We start from the raw sequence: 22,279 nt of genomic DNA on the forward strand, positions 1-22,279 counted from the left end.
GCCAATTAATATCTTTAAAAAATATGGGTCTAAATGACATTTGAAAGAAAATAATAAAAATCTCTATAAATTCCTATACTATAGTTAGGTTGGTTATAAACAGATGAGAATTTTTTTTCAAGTTTAATTGTATATACCCACCCATCCACACCCTTGCTTTGTGCAACCACTTTCCTGTTTGGCTGACTGCTTCTTGTTAGGCTCCTGTCAGTCAGGGCTGTTTATCAGAGAAAGCCTGCAGGGCTAAAAGAGGGCAGGCTCCTGGCTCCTGGCTTTTTGCTTCCTTCTGGCTTCCTATCTGCTTTCAGTTCCGGTTCTCAGTGTAGCAGTGGATTACAACCAGCTTCATGGTAGCCCTCAGGTTCCCCAGGCAGCCCACCCCTCTTCCTTGGAAGTCTGGGTTCCAGATCCACCAGTCCCCTTCTTTAAGCTGGCTGCTTCTTGCAGCTGTTTTTCCAAAGTTCTCCTTTGCCTTTTCAGTTATCCACTTAATGCCTTTATACCTTGTTAACAATGCTTCATATTAAATTCTTTCTATTAAAATGACTGGTATGTTTCTGTCTCCTGACTGTTGGGAAAATACAATTATGAACAAAATCTCCCAACCCAGGAATCCTCTCCACCAAGGTAGAAGGGAAAGCAAAACAATTTTACTATTGAATAAGCATTAAACCAGAATATGACGCATCAAGGGCAATCTGCTAAATGATTGGAAAGAAAGAAAGAATCACACTTTTATACGCAGCTAAAACCCATTACATATAATTTTTCAAGATAAAGGCTACCTACTTCTCAAGTAAGAGGACTTGACAGTCCCATTTGTCACACTTAGTTCATCTTAAATTTACCTGGTAATTGGGGTGGACTTTGTGTTTGCTAATTGTCTCCATTCAAAGGAACTTCTCAGATCTCTATGACAGGTAGATAGTTCCAATTAGGAGCCTAAGTTAGACTCACAGGGAAATGGGGAGGTAAGAATGCTATCTTCCTTGAGAGATGACTCTTTGGTCCTTGAAAAAGACATACTGGGTTGTAAAACTGAGGAAAGGCTTATTTAACTTTTAAGAAGATTTACATACATCTCAAAGAGGTTGAAAAAGAATTTCCACATTTTCTAAAGAATACTTCAATAAAAAAGGAAGGAGGTGATGGTGTCTTTTTCTCTTTTCACCAGGGCAAGTTGTTTGGTTGTTGTTGTTTTAAACTATATGTACCCTTGTTGTAGCAGAGAGAAGTCAGGTGTATGCGGTATTGAAGGCCAGAACACAAGAATTCTGAGAAGGAAGATTTATTATGACCATCCATCCGGACTTGATGGACTCCTGTTCTAATAAAAACCAAGCCTTGAATAGGATTCTTGGGTCCCTTTTATACAGAGGATGTAGTAGTGGGGAGTCAAACAATGCTAATATGCAAAAGGACTTTTTGTTAGTTTCTTCAAGTGTTTTATCTCAGTATCAGATAGATTATATCCTCCAGGTAAACTTGAATTAATACATATCCCCCACATTCCAGGTATGCTTTTAACATGAACCCCCCACATTCCAGGTAAGCTTTAATTAACTCATTTAGTTTGCATCCTCCCTGAATATCCAAAGCCTTCTATAGAGTTTATACCTCTCAATTAGTTTTCCAGGGAACTAGGCATACTTGGGTATAGAATAAGTTGAATTTATGCACAGGCCATATTACCCTCATAACTGATATTCCTTAGCCATTACTACTCCCAGAGAGTAACCTCTGTCAACAGTGTACTCTGAATCTTGCAATACATTTTACCTTGCTTTTAAAATCATGCATACATACACATACACAAATACATAAATCAGACACTAGCTGGGATCTTCTTGTTCCATGCCATCTGCATAGCCTTAAATATTTCAATCTATGGCTTAGGGAAGCCTAAGATCTCCTCAGGATTCTGATTAATTGAACCTACTCTCAAGTGCCTTCCTTCTCTGGGTCTATGGCTTTGCTGCACGCCTCTAAACTGTATCATGCTGAACCAGTATGAAAGTCAACACCTCTTTGGATTCTTCTCCAAGAGTACAGCCACATAAAAGTAATGGAAAGCATTAGACATTATTCCCAATTCCATGCAGAGTTGGAGGATGGATTTATATTGTAAGTTTGTGAAGAATTCTCTTCTCCAAAGTCCTTTCTCACTTTTCCCATCAATGGAGGTTTTCACTTTAAAGCTATATTGTTCAGTGCATAAAGATTCATGACTGTTATTGGCTCTTGGTGCATTGTAACTTTTATCAATATTAAATACCTTTGTTTTTAACATTTTTGTCTGTCTGAGGTCTCTGTGTGTCTACATCCATTCCTTGCCCACCTCTGCTCTATAATGTATTACACAGGGAATGACTTTGGTAGAATGTGTTTCCATAGCTCCAATGTCAGCCGGCTTTTGGAGGGATTTGTCCAGTGGTAGGATTTGTGGGAGATTAGAAGGTAGGAAGAATGGAAAGGCAGGGTACATACCCCCTTCTTTCTGCCTCCTCCCCAGGCTACATCTCCTTGTGACTCCAGCACCCACCAAAACGCCCACAGTGGTTCCAGTGACCCTGATGTCCCCGGGTTTCCTCCCTTTGTCTCTCTAGTCCAGTGTCACCTCACCCTCTTCCATCCTGACATTTCAGCCTCTCCATACCTGTAAATTGATCTCTGCATTCAATTCTCTCTACTGCAAATTCTTTCAGTATGTTCTGTTTTCTTTGTTGGACCCTGAATAAAATACCATTTCTTGCTTTTTGCCTTTGATTGATATTAATATAATCAATTCTGCTTTCTTTTTGTTAGTATTTACCTGATATAACTTCATTACTCCTTTTTTTCAAGTGTTATATCCTTTCCTGTTTTAGTTCTTTTCTTTTTAATGGCATAGAGCTGTTTTTACTTTTTTATATAATTAGAGAGAATTATTTACTTCTAAAAGGTGAAATAAAGATTTTTCATTTTTTTGTGATGTATTTTTATCACTCTATTTTATATTTCTAATTATTATATTTTTCTACTGTTCCTTTCCTGCCTTTTTATTGGTTAATCACATTTTCTTTGTTTCTTTTTACTAATAGCAATTTGGAAGTTTAATCCTGTTTCCAGTCATTAATACCAAATTTTAAGTCTTAATTGAAATATACTATACATCAAAAGTGTACAATATGATGAAGTTTCACAAAGTGAGCACACTTTTGTAACTAGCACCCTAAAAGTTGCCCTACTATTCCCTTTTAGTCACTTCTCCCCACAATGCACCCCAAAATCTGGTGAGCACTTGTTTTAAAAAACAAAGATGGATTTTTAAAAAATTCTGTGCAATATAAAATACAATGCATAGATTTGGTACATACTTCTTTACTTTTTAAGTTAGGAAAAGGGAAAGACAATGAAAGAAAAGTCCATAAATCTCTCAGTCCCTTTTATGAATTATACATAAGAAATGAAATTGTATCTAGATGGGTTCTGGTTGTTTTTTAAAAAATACACAATTATATCATAGAACACTGGCTTCTAAATTTGGGACTATTTTGAAAAGCAAACTCCTGCTTCCATAATACAAGGAAATAAGAATAATCTTTCCATAGTCATCATCCAGTATTTTAAAAGTTCACAGTTTTCATTATCTTTATCAAAAGGTAAAATGATTCATTGCTACATTTACATGCAGTATTTTGATCCTCAGTAGTTCTTAAACACAAAAGTAAACTTAACATAACATGAGCTTATACTTGCTTGAGTTTTCTAAAACAAAATACTAATATATAATGTATAATAAATTGGCAGAAGTCCATGGGCTGAAAAAAAAAGAATATAAAATATTCCAATTTTATCCATTCTAATTTTACAACAGTTTCAGTTGTTGAGACCTAATTGGTTTCTTTAGCTTATTCATTATGCACATAACTTAATCTTATATTTGAACACTTCTCAGTGCCATCTTTTGGTTGGTACTTCATTTTGTTTCATATAAAATCATTTCATCCAATTTCAAGCATTTATTTCTGTCACGATTTCATTGCATTATCATAACGAATTTTGTCATCTTTAGCAAGTTGAAAATATACTTGCTTTTGAGAATTAGGCAGGTTTTTCCTGTTTTGATTTAGCGTCTTCATCTTTGCCTGTGGTGAATCTTCCTTAGCTTCTTGAAGCATTCAGAAAGAAAAATATTATAAGCTGATGGAGGTTTTTTCGGTTTACCAAGCATTGTTAGCTCTCTCTTTTCAGTCAATACTTCTTTTTGTAAACGTTTTTGCATTTCTTTTTCTAAAGATATGATGTGACTTGGAGTTAGATGTCCTTGAATTCTATTTATCTCTTCTTTGTATGCTTGCCAGTCTGCCCTGTAAACATCTTCATCTATCTGGATTCTGAGCTTCAAATATGGGTAGCTGTTCTTTAAAAAAAGGAATGTATGAAATTGAAGGCTTCTTTGGACAACCACCCAAGGTATAAAAGGAAAAACCATTTCCTTTTGCAAGAAAAACTGAGGGAAAAGCACAGTCGATTTCTATAGCCAGAGTAGAACTGGGCTCCGAGTTTCCCAGGGAACTCAGCAAGCCCCGCTAGCCCTGAGAAGCGCCCTGGCCTCTGCAGACAATGCAGTGGAAGGGCTCCTAGAGATTCCTGGCTGAAAAAAACCACCTCAACAAGGACAACTCGAACCCCATGTGACACTCACCGCTATGTTATCCCTGAGCCCGCTACTCACAAGGAACTTCGGTAAGCATTTTTGGGCTTATACTTTTCTATCACATCAGTATCTGCAATCTCTGAAAAATATCTCTTGCTTTTAAAAACATTTCTCTTTTTCCTCTTCTGTTTTCTAAGGTCCACGTTTTGATATTTATCTGTAATTTTTAAAAAAATCGTCCTTAATAATTTAGCTCCAGGTTAGGAAAAATACTGTTTATAAAATGTTCTAATGTGTCTTGTTTTTTCAAGCACTCTTGCCGAGCAGTTGATTTAAACTCTAGAAGTGCATTGTTACCCTTCCTTTGATGTAGCTCTAGGTTATACTGGTTACTTTCTCTCTAGCGTGTTTTATATCTAAGCTTTTCCTCTTTTTTTGATATACACATAATTTTTCATTTGACTGGGATATATAATCAAGTAATATTATTTTTTAGAAATGATAAATTTGCTTGCATATTTGTGGAGCCTTTGCATAACTGAAGAAATTAGTCTTCATGTGTAAATGATAATTTGGCTTGTGAAAGCATTCAAGGTTCACAATATTTCTTCAGAATAATATCAACATTTCTTCATTACATTTTAGTATGTGGCATTTTAGATGACGAATTCAGGATATATTTATTTGTCTTTTCTTTTTAAAAAACTTGTTTTACCTTTCCAGAAGTTCTTAGTAATTTTTCTTTGTTCTTCTTTGGTTTGCATTTTAGAATTAACTTTTAAATTCAGAAATAATAGCAGGATATCTTTTTAGTGTTAAGGGGATGCCGTCAGCAAAATCAAGCCTTTCTCATATAATTTCCATCTTATTTATCTTTTTTGCTCTACATTCTCAATTTGGGCTTTCAAATTAGTAATTTGGAAGTTGAGCTTATGTGTGTCCCCCACTGTTTTATGTTATTTTTATATGTCTAGGAATTTTGTTATTTTTTCATTGCCCCTCTTTACCAGTCTGCTCTTATTATATGGATGCAGCTTTGCCTTTAGTACCACAAGGGAGGCTCATTAGATTTTTGTCAGTTTTCTTCTCTTCTCTCATGGATGCTGTTTACTTGGGAAAACCACTTATTTGGCTTTCATGCTATTATTTTTCTTTAAATGCTTGATGATTTTTGATTGTCTGTATATAGTTTTATATATTAATGTCTAGAATAGTCAGTATCAGCAGCTGATATAGAGTACTCAGCCACTCTGGGGCCCTTTCCCCCAGCCATAAATAGGAGTGATATCTATGCAATGTCAGTGGGTGGGAGAGGTAGGCCAGCTTCTCTTAGAGTACACAAGTTCACATCCACTGTGGTGGCCTCAAGTGGCCTGGGAGCTGCCCCACTTCTCTTTTTGGCTCTACTACCCATACCAGGAATCTGTCAAGAAACTATAACCTGCTCTTGCTCCCTGACCCTGCTGACTCTGAACTTGAAGATTTGGGGGTGGGGGTGGGGATCTTTTGTGAAAATTCATGTTCATTCTGCCTCTCTCTTGTTTACCCGGACCAGGTCACAGGTTTATCAATTCAGTGTGGTCTCATCCTCAGTCCTCTCTCACCTGTTTTTATACAACTTTCAAAGTTTATGGTCTTCTGGTAGAAAACTTCTTGGTGTTACAATGCTTCCATCAATTAATTATTATTTTGTATGACTTTTGCCACCTCAGTGGGATTTTTGGTGGATAACCTGGTAAGTGTTTAAGTGTGGTATTTTCCATAGCAAGTGGGGACCTCTTAGATAAATTTTAGCTAACTCACCCAACCTGGGGCAACCTTAACCTAATTTGGTTCATTTTCTAATGAAGCATCAGTGTCTGCCTCATGAACAACTTTTTGAGATTCTGAAATACAGCAAGACTTGACTCTCTCCTAACCCTTATTGTACAACACCAGGATATGCACTAGTGGCTTAGCAACACCGACCTTTGGGCACAAAGGATATTCCACCTGCATGCTCAATCCTAATCAATTGTTGAGCATGGAGAACCAAGGCCGGCTGTGGATCAGGAATCCCAAACAGACCATTTCACATAGCCAAGAATTATTCTCCTGCCTGGCAATCCAGCTTAAACCCTTACAAAAAATAGAAGTGGAGGGAAGATTGCCTAACTCCTCACCCTCATACCAAAGCCACATAAAGATACCACAAGAAAAGGAAACTACAGATCAATCTCATCAATCTCTTTAATGGCTCTAGATACTAAAATTCTCAACAAAATACTTGCTAATTGTATCCAAACAACACATCAAATGAATTATGCACCATGATCAAGTGGGTTTCAACTTTAGTATGCAAGGATGGTTCAACATAAAGAAAATCAATCAATGTCATACACCACATTAACAGATTGACAGAAAAATTCACATGATCATCTTCATTGATGCAGAAAAAGCATTTGACAAAATACAGCATCTCTTCTTGATAAAAACATTTCAAAAGATAGGTATAAAAGGAAACTTCCTGAACATGATAAAGGGTATCTATGAAAAACCCACAGATAACATCATATTCAATGGCAAAATGCTAACAGCTTTCCCTCTAAGGTCTGGAACAAGACCAGGATGGCCACTGTCACTGCTCTCATTTAACATTGTGCTAGAAGTACTTGCCTGAGCAATTAGGCAAGAAAAAGAAATAAAAGTCATCCAGATTGGAAAAGAAGAAGTAAAAATCTCACCATTTGCAGATGACATGATCCTACATGTAGAAAGTCCTGAAAAATCTGCAGCAATGATTCTAGAGATGATAAACAAGTTCAGTAAACTGGCAGGATGTAAGATCAACATGTGAAAATCAGTAGCCTTTCTGTATACCAATAATGAGCAATCAGGGGAAGAAATCAAGAAAAAAATTCCATTTACAATAATGAATAAAAGAATCAAATATCTAAGATAAACTTAACTAAAGATGTAAAGGACTTGACAGAAAATTACACAACACTGCTAAAGGAAATCAAAGAAGATATAAATAAATAGAAGAATATTCCATGTTCATGGATCAGAAGGCTAAACATCATTAAGATGTTTGTCTTACCAAATTGATTTACAGATTTAATACAATCCCAGTAAAAAATTACAACACCATTTTTTACTGAATTGAAAAAGGTAATTATGAAATTTATTTGGAAGGGAAAGAGGTCCTGAATAGTCAAAAACATATTGAAAAAGAAAAACAAAGTTGGCAGAGTCACACTACCTGACATTAAAGCATATTCCAAAGCAACAGTGGTCAAAAACTGCATGGTATTGGCACAAGGACAGACATACTGAGCAGTGGAACCAAACTGAGACTGCTGATGTAGATTCTCACTTATATGGTCACTGTTATTCAACAAGGCCACCAAGCCCATTCAACTGGGACAGAATTGCCTTTTCAACAAATGGTGCTTGGAGAACTGGATATCTAATCCGAAAAAATGAGAGAGGATCACCATCTCATGCCCTATACAAAAATTAACTCAACATGGATCAAAGATCTAAATATAAGAACCAAGACCATAAAGTACCTAGAAGACAATGTAGGGAAGCATCTGTGAGATCTTGTAGTAGGAGAATTCATGAATTTTACACCCAAAGTGCAAGCAATGAAAGAAAAAATAGACAAATGAGACCTCAAAATAAAAAACATTTGTGCTTCAAAGGAGTTTGTAAAGAAAGTGAAAAGGCAGCCTACTCAATGAGAGAAAATATTTGGTAAACATTTATCTTCTAAGGGCCTAAAATCCAGCATATATAAAGAACAACCCATTTAAAAAATGGGCAACAGATTTGAATAGACACTTTCCCAAAGAAGAAATACAAATGACTAAAAAGCACACAAAAAGATGTTCAATATCACTAGCTATTAGGGAAATGCAAATCAAATCTATGATGAGTTATCATCTTACACTTATTAGACTGGTGGTTATTAAAATAAAAAAAAAAACAGAGAGTTACAAATATTGGAGAGGATGTGGAGGAGAAGAAACCCTCATCCACTGCTGGTGGGAATGTAGAATGGTGCAGCCATTGTGGAGGACAGTTTGGTGGTTCCTCAGGAAGCTAACTATAGAACTGCCTTATGATCCAGAAAGTCCCACTGCTGGGTATATACCGAGAAGAACTGAAAGCAGAGGCATGAACAGATATATGCACGCCAGTGTTCATAGCGACATTATTCACTATTGCCAAAAATCGGAAGCAACACAGGTGTCCATCAACAGATGAATGGATTAGCAAATTGTGGTATATACATACAATGGAATATTACTCAGCTGTAAGAAAGAATGCAGTATTAACACACAGGACAATATGAATGAATCTTGAAGACCTTATGTTCAGTGAAGTCAAATATTACATGACCTCACTGATATAACTTAAGCAATTGAGCAGATACACAGACCGAGAGTCTGGAAGATATGTTTACAGGAGACAGAAAGGGAGTAAAAGGTGGTGAGCTGATGTTAAATATGGAAAGACCTACAATAAGGTGATAGAAGGTAGCTGAACAGTGGATGGGGTGATGGTGCAGGGATGTAATTGGATTTTAGGGCACTGGAATGTGAGGGGAGTATGATGCGTGGTGGTGTTGGAATATTCATGGAACAAGGGGAGGGCAGGAGGAAGGAACAGGTGAACTCTGGGGATTTGTAGGTCTTCAATGGTGTGAATGTTCTTTTGACAAATATGATGGGAGGGTTACTGGTGCAGGGAATTGAGGATGGGAGTATATGTGGGGTAGGATGCACCTGGGGCATGTGTCTTTGGAATATGAAAATGGTCATCTTGTCATAGTGTGTTATCTCAGTGGGTGGAGACCCACACAATAAACAAGAAAATATTTAACTCCCATCCAAAGGAGTCCTGCTATGCTCTCAATTAGAGGGGCAAGAATCTCTCCAGAACATAGTGCCTAATAAAAGAAAACAGACCAATATGTCAAACCCTCAATATTAATGCATGTAACTATGAACCATATTCTTCAAAAATTGAAACTTAGTGGTTACCATAGGTCCTGAAGGGAGGGTGAGGGAAGAATAGAATAGATGGAACATAGGGCATTTTTTGAGCATTGGAATTATTCTGCATGATCTTGCAATGACAGATACAGGCTGTTTATACATTTTGTTAAAACCTATAAAAGCGTATGGTGCAAAATGTAATCCATAAAGTAAACTGTTGACCACAGTTAGTAGCAATGCTTCAATATTTGTTCATCAATTGTAACAAATGTATATAATATAAGATGTTATCAATAGGGGAAAATGTGAGAAGGGGAGGGGGTGGGATATAGGGGAATCCCTTGTATTTTCTATGCTGCTTTTCTTTAACCTAAAGCTTCTTTGAAAATAAAGTGAAAAAAATAAGACACTAGGGGAACAGACAGAAGAAATTGTTGCTGTACATAAAAGAAAACATATCATGGTGATGAAAGACACATTGAAAAACATTTTTTTAACTTATTTTTTATTTTGTTTTTTCATTATTATTTTATTTTTTATTTTTTTAATTCTTTTTTGGGGGGGTGTTGTTTTTGGGGAAGTTTTGGATTTCAGATGGGTCACAACTGTGGCAGGAAAGGATCACTGGTGTGGGGTGTCAGAGGTGGGGGGATGTGTGCAGAGGGGTGCACTGGATGCAGGCTTTTATGGAATATTAATATGTTCAAGTGACAATGGGGTGTTTTCTTGGTGGATGGAAACCCACACAATAACTAAAAGAATACTGAATTCCCATTCCGGGAAGTCCTGCTACATTCTTTAATAGAGCAGCAAGAATCTGTAGAGTACATGGGCAGTGCCTAGCAAAGGAGGACAAATGAATGCACCAGATCCTTGCCATTGATGGTTGTATTTATAAACCTTATTCTTGTGAAATTGAAACTTATTATTATATATTGCCTAAGAGTTACTACCTGAAAGCCTACTTATTGCTCAAGTATGGCCTCTCTCTAAGCCAAACTAAGCATATAAATACACTACCTTCCCCATGGCATGGGACATGACTCCCAGGGATGAACCTCCCTGGCACTGAGGGATTATTACCAAGCACCAACTAGCAATGCATTTGGAAAAAGACCTTGACCAAAAGGGGGAAATAGTATTAATAAATACAACTGTTTATGACCAAGAGAATTTCAAAGTGAGTCAGGAGGTCATTCCAGAGGTTATACTTATGCCTGTCTCAGCAAAGCTCATTGATTGCCACAGTAAACAGTGCCTGAAACAACAGGGCTCCTGATGACTCTAGAGACATCTAGACACTATAGGCAGGGTAGACAATCTCAGGAATTTGGCACCCTGTCAGTGGGCCTTACCTTGGAATATACATTCCTCATGTAACAGAGTTAGACTCATTTATAATTTTCCTATGTATGGCTCTTCTTCCCCTTTTATTTGAACCTATAATTAGCACTATACTCATTAAATATACATACCAGAATCTTAAATCTTTTGTCTGTTCATGTGCTGGTTGAGCCCTGAATCTCAGCAGTGTTGAAACACCTACTCTCCAGCTCACTGGACTTGCCTAGGATAACTAACACAATGGTAATGATATGGACAATACCCATTCAAAAAAACAGAGTATCTACAATGGCAAGCAAGATATTTCCATCCATCTGTCCCTTAGGACCTAAAACCCGTCTCAGTCAGAAACAGAGGGAGTATCACCAACCTAAAATCCTCAAGTTTGAGAAATGAACAAACATAAGGGAGGAATGGAACTATAGAGAAAAGTAGACTTATTACATATTATCTTGTAAGATGGATATAAAGGCAGTGGTCACCATAGATTCTGAGGGGAGGGAGAGGGAAGAGTAAGTATAACATGGGGCATTTTTGGGACATTGGAATTGTTCTGAATGGCATTGCAATGACAGATACAAGCCATTCACACTTTGTCAAAACCTATAAAAATGTGCAGAGCCAAATATAAGCTATAATGTAAATTATTGACTATGATTAATAGAAATGCATCAATATATGTTCACCAATTTCAACAAATGTACCACACTAATGAAAGATGTTGTTAATCAGGGAAAGTGTGGGAGTGGGAGTGGGTGGGGTATAAGGGAAGTCCCCTATATTTTTTGATGTATCATTTATATAATCTAAAGTGTCTTTTAAAAAAATCCAGTATCTCTAAGGTGCTGCCTGGGATCATGTTATAATTCAGATGAACACTTGAGCAGAATAAAATAAAAAAATAAAAAAAATTCAGTATATCCCAGGTGCTGCCTAGGATCATGCTGTAATTCAGATGAACACTTGAGCAGAAAGCTCCTTTTATTTGGCTTTGATCCCCTGTCTAGAAGCTTTGGTGATCTGGCTTGGCTATTCCATTGCCATTGAGAATAAACTTTATACACACTAATTTGGATTGCTTGCCATTTTCCTTGGAGGTCAAACTCTATTTCTACATCACTGCCCCAATCTTGGATTTTGCCTTACAAATTCCAGATAACTTTTGCTTCTTTTTCCTTTAAAGGCCAATTGTTGAGGTCCAAGCAAATTTCCAAATGTACTTGATAGTCAAAAATGGTTATCTATGGGTATCAGTATTGTCAAAGTATTATCTCTCCTTTTAAATCTATAATAAACATGTATTAATTTTTTAAGAAAAAAAGGACAGCATTTATTTTGAACTGTTATTGCCAAGAATTAAATTTTGCCTTGAATGAAATGCTTGGATATTAAATGATGACTTAACAGTTGGAGGAAGCAGCGTTTATACTGCTAATCAGTAAACCCATGCTTGCCTTCCTGCCCATCATTTCTGTACTCTAGAGACCCCCAACCTATTTTTCTATAGAATAATTTTAGAGCCCAATCAATTGAAGCCATATTTCATTAGTGGAGGGTAGAAATTTAATAGGACATCAAAAGTTTTAGTGACAGTTGTATTTGCTTACCTGCATTTTAGTGGAGATGTTTAATATTTAAATTCTTGACTTTGATAAATTGGTTAATAATGTATAGTCTTTTGATATTTCTGAAGGCTTGTTCCACCTCAAATCATAGTATCTGCTGAATAATTAATATTTCTTCCCCTTCTGCCATCATTAGAATTTTGGATCACAGATTGTCCCATATTAATCTTAGTAACATTCTCATTGAATCCCAGCACCATCAGCTCCTAGGCTTGTGAATTTGGCCACATTACTGAATCACTCCCAGCTTCGGTGTCCTCATCTTATGATAATAAGGGTAATCATATGTGGTCTACTAATGAGGGGGCATAATACCTACATCAAAGGGTAAGGAATAAGAGAGTAGGCTCTGGAGTTAGATTGCCTGAGTTTAAATCCCGGTTGAAAGACTATCTGTGTAATTTGTGAAGTCACTAACCTATCCAAAGCTTAGTTTCCTCATATCAATTGTAAATAACAGTAGTATCTTCCTCATGTGGTTGTGGTGAAAAATATAGGTGTATTATAGTTTTAGTCCAGAGTTTACCATGTAAGAAATATCTAGTAAATATTAAATATTTTTATGAATATTGTCGTGGACTGACCTTTTCTTCTCATTCCCCTCTCTTACTTTTCATCCTTTATTCTGTATGTACTGACAATAACATCCAACTTATTGTTATTCTATGCTATATGCTGGTGAAAAATCCAGTAATAGCCAAAACAGCCACCAAGCAGAGGCACACAATGGAAATTTAAGAATCTAAGACTTGACAGTTACTGAAGATATTGAGATTGGATAGTTTGCCAAAAAAAATTAAGCATTGTCATTTGATAGCAAAGACTATAAGTATGCCTTCATTTACCTGGTTCTAACTGGTGCCATTGTCTTTCTGATCCGTTTCAAATGGGGCAAGGGCATTATGATTTATTGTGTACCTCTTATGAATTAGGCACTAGACTATTTCCTCTTTTTATATGTATCACTTATTTTCTCCCTAAAGCAGTCTATGAAAAAAATACAACTTCTCAATCACTTTTCTGAATCCCTGGGATACAAGATAAATTTCAGAATTCTTAATATTTCCTATTTATAAAGAATAATGCAGTGCATGTACTGATGAATAAAAATCATCCCCATCAGGGTCTAAGGCAGTGTCCCATAATTAAATCCATTAATATTTGTTTAGCAATGTATATATAACTATTCACTAAGTGTGATAAGTAAAGACTATAGACGGTCCCTATGTGTTCAGGTCAGGCTTGCTACCAAATGAGTTTCAGATTAGATAAGATTTTATGGAGGTTCTTCTGGTAATGGTTGAGTAGTTTATTTATTTTTACCAGAAGACATTCACTACTAGAAATGATCAAGGAATATCTTGTGACTGAAGGGAAACCATAAGAAACTTGGATAATTAGGAAAGAATGAAGAGCACCAAAAATGTAAGGGTATATGATTACTTTTGCTCTTAGTTTCTGTAAATACATGCAACCATTTAAGGCAAAAATTATTACATTTCTTGTGGAGTTATATTTTAATCCTTAGGAAGATCCCTGAAATGAAATATTTTATAACTTAAAAGCCAATAGATGAATTAAAATGGATTCTAACAAAGTAAACAAAGAATTGAAAACATGGCAGAAAGCAGGAACAGAAGAAGAAATGAACAAAAATAAATGGGGAACAAACAGCAAACAAATAGTAAATGGAATATATAGACCTAAGTATACATAATTGCATTAAATTTTTGTGATCTGAATGCTCCAATTAAAACGCAGAGATTATCAGATGGTGAAAAAAGTGAGACCCAAATGTATTCTGTATGCAAGAGACATGATTTAAATATAAAGATGCACATAGGTTGAAAGTAAATACATGGACAAATATATACCTTGCCAACATTAAGCATAGTAAGACTGGTGTGACTATATTAACATCAGATATATGCATCAAGGCAAAGAGATTTGAGATAACAAGGAGCATTTCTAAATGACAAAGGGAAGACCTAACTATCTTAAAGGTGTATGCATCTAATAAAAAAAACTTCAAAATCATTAACACAAAAATTGACAGAACTGAAATATGAAATCATCAATTCCACAGGTGTAGCTAGAGATTTTAACTCCATTTTCTCAACAAGGTATCAAACCACTAGGCCAAAAAAAAAAAAAAAGTATCAGCAAAGAAATAGATTTAAACATTACCAACCACCTTGATTTAATTTGTATTTACAGATAAGATGTATTGTCTAATAAGTTATGGAAACCAAATTTCAGTTTTCAGAACTTTTTTGATTTTTGAATTGCAGATAGAGAGGATGGACTTTATTTATCAACAATATTTTGCAAATAAGGAAATTTGGGTCACAGCAGTTAAGTCACGTCCCTAAGTAAGCATCAGTTTCTGCATTTGAATCTAGATCATTTTGATGCCATTGTTCTTTTAAAATTTTTTTACCTAATTCTTATTATGTAGGTGATATTCAGTGTCATCACTTTAAACACTGACTATATGCTGATGTCCCCCAAATTATTTGTATGGTGGCTATAAACTCTTGACATCTTCACTTGACCTCTGAAATCTAATGCATCCAGAACAGAGCTGCTAAACTTTGTTTCCAACTCTGTTACTACTATTTTTCCCATCTGTCTTGGTTTCCCCACCTGCTACGACAAATGTCACACAATGGGTTGACTTAAACAATGGGAATTGTTTCAGAGGACAGAAGTCTCAATGAAGGTGGTGGCTAGAAGGCTTCTTTCTGCCCGGGTAGGTGGTGGTCCTGCTAGCTGGCAATCTTTAGGTCTCTTGGCTTTCTCATCACAGGGTGATGTCTTCTCTTCCAGGTTCCCACTGATTTCTGGCTTCTAGCTCCTTCTGCAGCTTTCTTTGTCTATATCTGAATTTCTTCTGCTTATAAAGGGCTCCAGTCAACTAGATTAAGACCTACTCTCATTCAGTTGGGCCACACCTTTACTAAAAATAATGTCTTTATTATTTCAATAAATAGGGGTGAACCCTATCTCAATGGGCTCATCCCTACAGGAATAAAGATTAGGAACCTTTAGGAACCTGTCTAAATTGGGGTGTATAATTCTATCTACCATACCATCTTAATAAATGGCATCTTTCCACTTATTAAGGCCAGAATGTGCCTTGAAGCCTATTTTTTAAAAAAATTTATTTATTTTATTTCTCTCCCCTCCCCCTCCCACCTCCTCTCCCTCCCCCCCCCCCTTGTCTGTTCTCTGTGTCCATTTGCTGCATGTTCTTGTTTTTGTCCGCTTCTGTTGTTGTCAGCAGCACAGGAATCTGTGTCTCTTTTTGTTGCATCATCTTGCTGCATCAATTCCGTGTGTGTGGCGCCATTCCTGGGCAGGCTATACTTTCTTTCGCGCTGGGCGGCTCTCCTTACAGGGTGCACTCCTTGCGCGTGGGGCTCCCCTGCGCGGGGACACCCCTGCATGGCAGAGCACTCCTTGCGCGCATCAGCGCCGTGCGTGGGACAGCTCCACACAGGTCAAGGAGGCCTGGGGTTTGAACCGTGGACCTCCCGTGTGGTAGACGGACGCCCCAACCACTGGGCCAAGTCCGCTTCCCTTGAAGCCTATTTTTCTCACACACTCACACACACGTGTCATATCAAATTCATGGTAGTTTTTCCAGAATCTACCCTTCTATTATTATTTACAGTAGTACTACCATGGTCAAGTACCATCAATTTTCACCTGGATTATTGCATAATCTACCAGCTTAGTTGTCTTAGTTGCTCTACCAAATTACCAGAAATTTAGTGGTTCAAAGCAATACCCATTTATTATCTCCCAATTTCTGTACATCAGAAGTCCAGGTACTGTATGGCTCAGCTGGTTGTCTGCTCCAGGTTTCCCAAGGGCAGAATCAAGGTGTAGGCAAGGCTTATTCCTTCCTGGAGTCTCTGGGAATGAATCTGCTTTCAAGTCATTCATGTTGGTAGTTCCATATGACTGTAGGACTGTGGGCTCCATTTCTTTTATGACTATCAAGTCTTTTCTAAACCCAGCATCCATTTCCTTTAAAACGTAAATAAAATCACCATCACTAGTTTGCTCAGTGTCATCCACGTACTTCTAGTATTTCTCAGGGTAAAAACTAAGGGAGTTCCAACAGCCCACAAGACCTCTTGTTTCCGCAAGCATTTTATCTGTATTTATTACCTTGCTCATGTGTGCCTCCTTGCTTTCTCAAATGCTCCAAACATGCCTTTGCACTTGCCTGTGGAACACTCTTGCCCTGGATAACCAAGTAGCTCACTTCCACACTTCACTCAGGTCTTTGATATCACATTATCATAGAGACCTTCTCTGCCCACTGCATCTAAACTTGTACCCTCATCTGTCTCCTACTTACTTTCACCCTGCTTCATACTTTTCCCATTGCATTATTGCTAACCTATTTTTCCATTGATTGTCATTAATTTATTTTCTGCCTTTCCTGTCCCTCCACTAGAATTAAGCTCTAAGAGGGAAGGGACTTTGTCTGCCTTGATTTCTGCTCTATTCAGAGATCCCAGTATGATGCCTGACTTGCAGTAAGTGCTCTAAGTAAATATTTGTTGAATAAACTCCATTTGGATTTGCTTTCCTTTTGACCCAATTTATATTTTGAGTTATATTTTGAAAAGTTTTAAAAGCCAAAAAAGTCAGATAATAATGAAATGAAGGCTCTTTTGTTTAATCAACTGGATCTAACAATGTTTATCTTTTGCTGTTTGCTTTGAGATATGCTCTTTGTGTATAAAATAGAACATTACACATATATTGAATTCCCTCTGATGCTTTCCATAGGGCAACCTTTCCCTCCTCACCTAATGGTAGCACTGTCATAGAAATTTTACAAAAACAGTGTGGTATTGGCAGAGGGATGGGCACATAGGTCAATGGAACAGAACAGAGAACCAAGAAATGGGTCCACATAAATATGATCAGCTGATTGATTTATAAATATGAAAAAAAGAAATTCAGTGGAGGGAGGTTAACCTTTTTGGCATGTAGTGTTAGAGCAGTTGGACACCTATTAGGGAACTTTGATCTACACCTCACACCTTATTCAAAAACTAACTCAGGGGAGGATGTGACTTACGCAGTTGGGTGGCCGCCTTCCACATTGGATGCCCTGGGTTTGGCTCCCAGTGCCTCCTAAAGAAGACAAACAAACAATGAGCAGACAACAAGCAGACATTAAGCCAAAACAATGAGCAGACATCAAGAAAAAAACACGAGCAGACAAGAAAAAACAATGAGCAGACAATAAGCAAAAATAATGAGTAAGACAATGAGCAAACAATGTGCAGACAGCGAGCAAAAAACAAACAAAAAACAAACAAGCAGGGAATGGATATGACTCAAGCAGTTGGGTGCCCACCTCCCACATGGGAGGTCCTGGGTTTGGTTCCTGAGACCTCTTAAAAAAAGAAACAGACGAGAAAAAAAACTGAGCAAAAACAACAAGCAAACAGATGAAGGCACCATCTAAGAGGGGGCCAGGGAGGGGGAATTAACTCAAAATGTATCATGGACTTAAATGTAAAACATAAACTTATAAAACCTTTAGAAAAATAAGAGGAAATCTTCATTTTCAGTATCTAGGTTTAGGCAAAGACTTCTTAGGCCTTTCCCTGAAAACATGATCCATAAAAGAAAGAATTCATAAAATAAACCTCATCAAAATGGTAAACTTTTGATTTGCAAAAGACCTTATTAAGAGAATGAAAAGACAAGCTACAAATTGGAAGAATATATTTGCATACAACATATTCAACAAACAACCCATCTATAATATGTAAAGAACTCTCAAACTCAAAAGTTAAAAAACCAAATCATCCAATTAGGAAATGGACAAAAACATAAACAGATGATTTACCAAAGAGGAAATATAGATGATCATATGCACACGAAAAGATGTTCAACATCATTAGCCATTAAAGATATTCAAATAAAAACAAAGTGAGTGGGAAGCAGATGTGGCTCAACTGATAGAGCATCCACCTACCATATGGGAGGGTCCAGCGTTCAAACCCAGGGCCTCCTGACCCATGTGGTAAACTGGCCCTTGTGCTGTGCTGCTGCTCAAGGAGTGCTGTGCCACACAGGGGCACCCCATGCGGGGGCACCCCACGCGCAAAGAGTATGCCCTGCAAGGAGAGCCGCCCTGCATGAAAAAAGCGCAGCCTGCCCAGGAATGGCTCTGTACACAGAGAGAGCTGATGCAGCAAGATGACGCAACAGAAAAGACATGCAGTTTCCCAGTGCCGCTGAGGGTACAAGCAGAACAGAAGAACACACAGCAAATGACAACAGAGAGCAGACAAGGGGAGAGAAATAAATTTAAAAAATAAATATTAAAATTAAAAAAATCTTTCCAAAAAACATACCTATTGGAATGGCTTAAATAAGGTATAGGGACAACAGTAAATGCCAGTGGGATAGGGAGAAAGTAGATCATGCATGTATTGCTGGTAGGAATGTAAAATGGTGCCTCCACTCTGGAAGACAGTTTGATAGTTTCTTATAAAACTAAACATTCAGTCACCATGCTACCAAGAACTGACTCTTGGGCATGTATCCCAGAAACAAAAATGCATTTTCACACAAAAATCTGTACACAATGTTTATAGCAACTGTATGAGTCAAGGTTCTCCAGGAAAACAGAACTAACAGGTAATGTATAAATATGCATATGTATCTGTATATTACATATTATGTAAGCATTATGAGATTTATTTAAGGAATTGGTTCACATGACTGTGGGCATGGGAAGTCCAAATTGCCTAGGGCAGGCCACAAGCTGGGAAATCCAATGAAGGTTTTTGATGGACTGCCCAGAAGAAGTTGGCTGGTGGAAGTAGAGATGGACATTCTCCTTCTGTCTGCTGAAATCATCACTTCTTTTAAGGCCTTCAGCTGACTGGATGAAATGTCTCGCATTGGAGAAGGCAGTGTCCTCAGTTGACTGTAGATGTCATCAGCCATAGATGTAATCAACTGACTGACGATTTAAATCCATGAAATATCTAGTAATAATCAGGCCAGTGCTTTCCTGACCAAACAACTGGAAACTAAAACCTGGCCAAATTGACACATGACCTTAACCATTCCAGAAATGAAAACCTATTTCCTCACAAAAATCTGCACACAATGTTCATAGCAATATCGTACATTTCATTTGTAAAAACCCCAAACTGGAAATGGCTCAATATCCTTCAACAAGTGAATGGTTAAAAAAACCCACAGCACAGATAGACCATGAAGTCCTAATCAGCAGTAAAAATGACCACATTATCAATATGCACAACGACTTGGATCAATCTCCAGGGAGTACGCTGAATGAAGAAAAGCCAGTCCCAAAGCTTATATGCTACTACGTGATTCCATTTGTATAACATTTTGGAAAGACACATTTATAGAAATGGAGAACAGATCAGTATTTGCCAGCGGTTAGGGAAGAAGGGAGTGCAGTAGGTGAGGGGTGGGTATGGTTATAAAAAGGCGACCCAAGGGATCATCTGGGTATGGATTGCTCAGGACCCTGGTTGTGGTGGGGGAGCCGTGAACTTACACATGTGATAAATTGTGCAGAACTACATGCACACTCTCTTGCACACACAGGAGCAAGTAAATCAGAAAATCTGAAAAAAGACTTATGTATTGTATCAATGTCCACATCCATTTTGTGATATTGTTTTGCAAAATGTTACCCACAAAACTGGGTTATGGGTACAAGGATCTCTCTCTCTATTAATTCTGACAACTATATGCGAATCTACAAATATCTAAGTAAAACTTTCAATAAAAGAAAAATCTCTAAAAATGTATTTATCCTTCCAACCCCTATTATTGTATTTTTACTATGAATGTCTATTTCCACTAAATGCATATATGGCAATGGTGTTATGCTGTATATATTATTCTATGATGTTCTTTTCTCATTTAATATTGCAAGATTGCTTCATGTTTATAAATACCGAACCAATTCATTCAAAGGACGCAGAGTAAACAATGACTATGCCAACATATGCATACTTATTTTTAATTAAGTTCCCTTATTTATAGACACTTATTTCCAAACTATGTTGCAAGGTACAGTGCACTGGAGAAGCTGCCCAAGCGCCTAGGAGAATGCTGAGTGAGCACACTGAACAGAAAGTAAAGCTCCTTCCTCTTGAAATGTCACTTGGCGCCCTCTACTGACGAAGTTTAACATTGTTCTAGCTGAATGAGAAAAAAAAACTATTTAGTTAACATACCCAGATCCTTTTCAATAGAGCAGGCAAAAAGGGTGAATTTGGATTTGAGAGGTGATGATGATGATGATGATAATAATGTAATAATAATAATAAACAACACAATGGATAGCCAATAATAGTAGCACTTTTCACAGAATTTTCTCTCCTTTTCCTGTTGGTCTTTGATGTCACATTTATCAAATATAAAGTTAAGTGGGTCCAAGTGCTCTAGTCTATATCTTTTTATTGCATATATAAAAATTAAGTGTATTTTAAAATGAATTTATTCTTCTTAATTGTGTGACATGAGTTTAAATTTCTGATTTTTTTTTTCAGCTGATATATTACTCAAAGTTGTAGTAACCACTTCTGAAGCCTATCCTTTAATTTTAGGCAGGATGCCACACTGTCACTTTTCCTGAAACATTAAACAGTCAGTAACACCTCAATCTCAGAAGCAATCTTTGCCATTTTAAAATGGGATCTAGAAGCACCTTTCACAATTCAACTGTACCAAGACCCCACTGTCTTAATTACTGACCCTTTTAATATATTCCAATCTCCAGCAATGTACATCTCTACTTTGTTTCTCTACTTTAAAAGTCTTTAAAAAAATCTTCATTTCCATCTCCCTCCCCCTTTCTTTCTCTCTTTGTGTGTGTATATGTGTGTGTAGCCTGATATGCAATAAATACGTGGTAACACTGTTGTTGATGATGTTGTCATTATTACATGGCACTGTATGTTCATATCCAGTAAGTGGAATATGCCATTTATTCAGATGTTACCTCATGTCCTTAAAAATACTTTAATATTTGCAAAGATGTGGCATGTTTGACTACATGCCTCATAGATTTTTAAATTTACTAATATGTGAATAGTATCTCTTTTTGTGTTATAGTTTTCTAGTAGGTTACTCTGGTGTATAAGGACGCTACTGATTTTATAGAAAATGACCTTAAACCTGGAAACTGTGCTAAACTTTTTATTCATTCTACTAGTTTATTTGTGGGTTCTATTGGAGTCATTATGTAGACAAGGGGTCTACAAAGTTTCTCTGCAGAGGGCTAGATGGCAATTTTTTTCAGCTTTAAGGGTCATGTGGTCTCTGTCATAACTATTCAGCTTCTAATATTGTAGTGTGAAAGCAGCCATAAACAGTATGTAACCAAGTGGACTTTGCTAGATTTGGCACACAATGGCCTGAATTTGATCATGGGCCTTGTTTTGCAGACCCCTGATGTAGACAATTATTTTATTTATAAATTAGGACTTTCATTTTTTGTTCTTAAAGCCCTACCTTCAGTGTCTTGCTTTTTATTCCTATCTTATTTCATGGGAATTCCAATAAAGTGTTATACAGTGGTACCAATAACAGGAATTCTTGTCTTTTTCCAGGATTTATTGGGATTAATTATGAAGTCCAATATTAGGAATGAA

At 36.9% G+C, this 22,279-nt stretch overlaps 1 pseudogene; it reads right to left on the reverse strand.

Annotated features, from left to right (window-relative positions):
* Positions 1-3,983: 3,983 nt before the first annotated feature.
* LOC111762021 (transcription factor A, mitochondrial-like) overlaps positions 3,984-22,279 on the reverse strand; it is a 41,093-nt pseudogene continuing 22,797 nt past the window's right edge.

This window comes from Dasypus novemcinctus, chromosome 3, assembly GCF_030445035.2.
Source record: "Dasypus novemcinctus isolate mDasNov1 chromosome 3, mDasNov1.1.hap2, whole genome shotgun sequence".
NCBI lineage: Eukaryota > Metazoa > Chordata > Mammalia > Cingulata > Dasypodidae > Dasypus > Dasypus novemcinctus.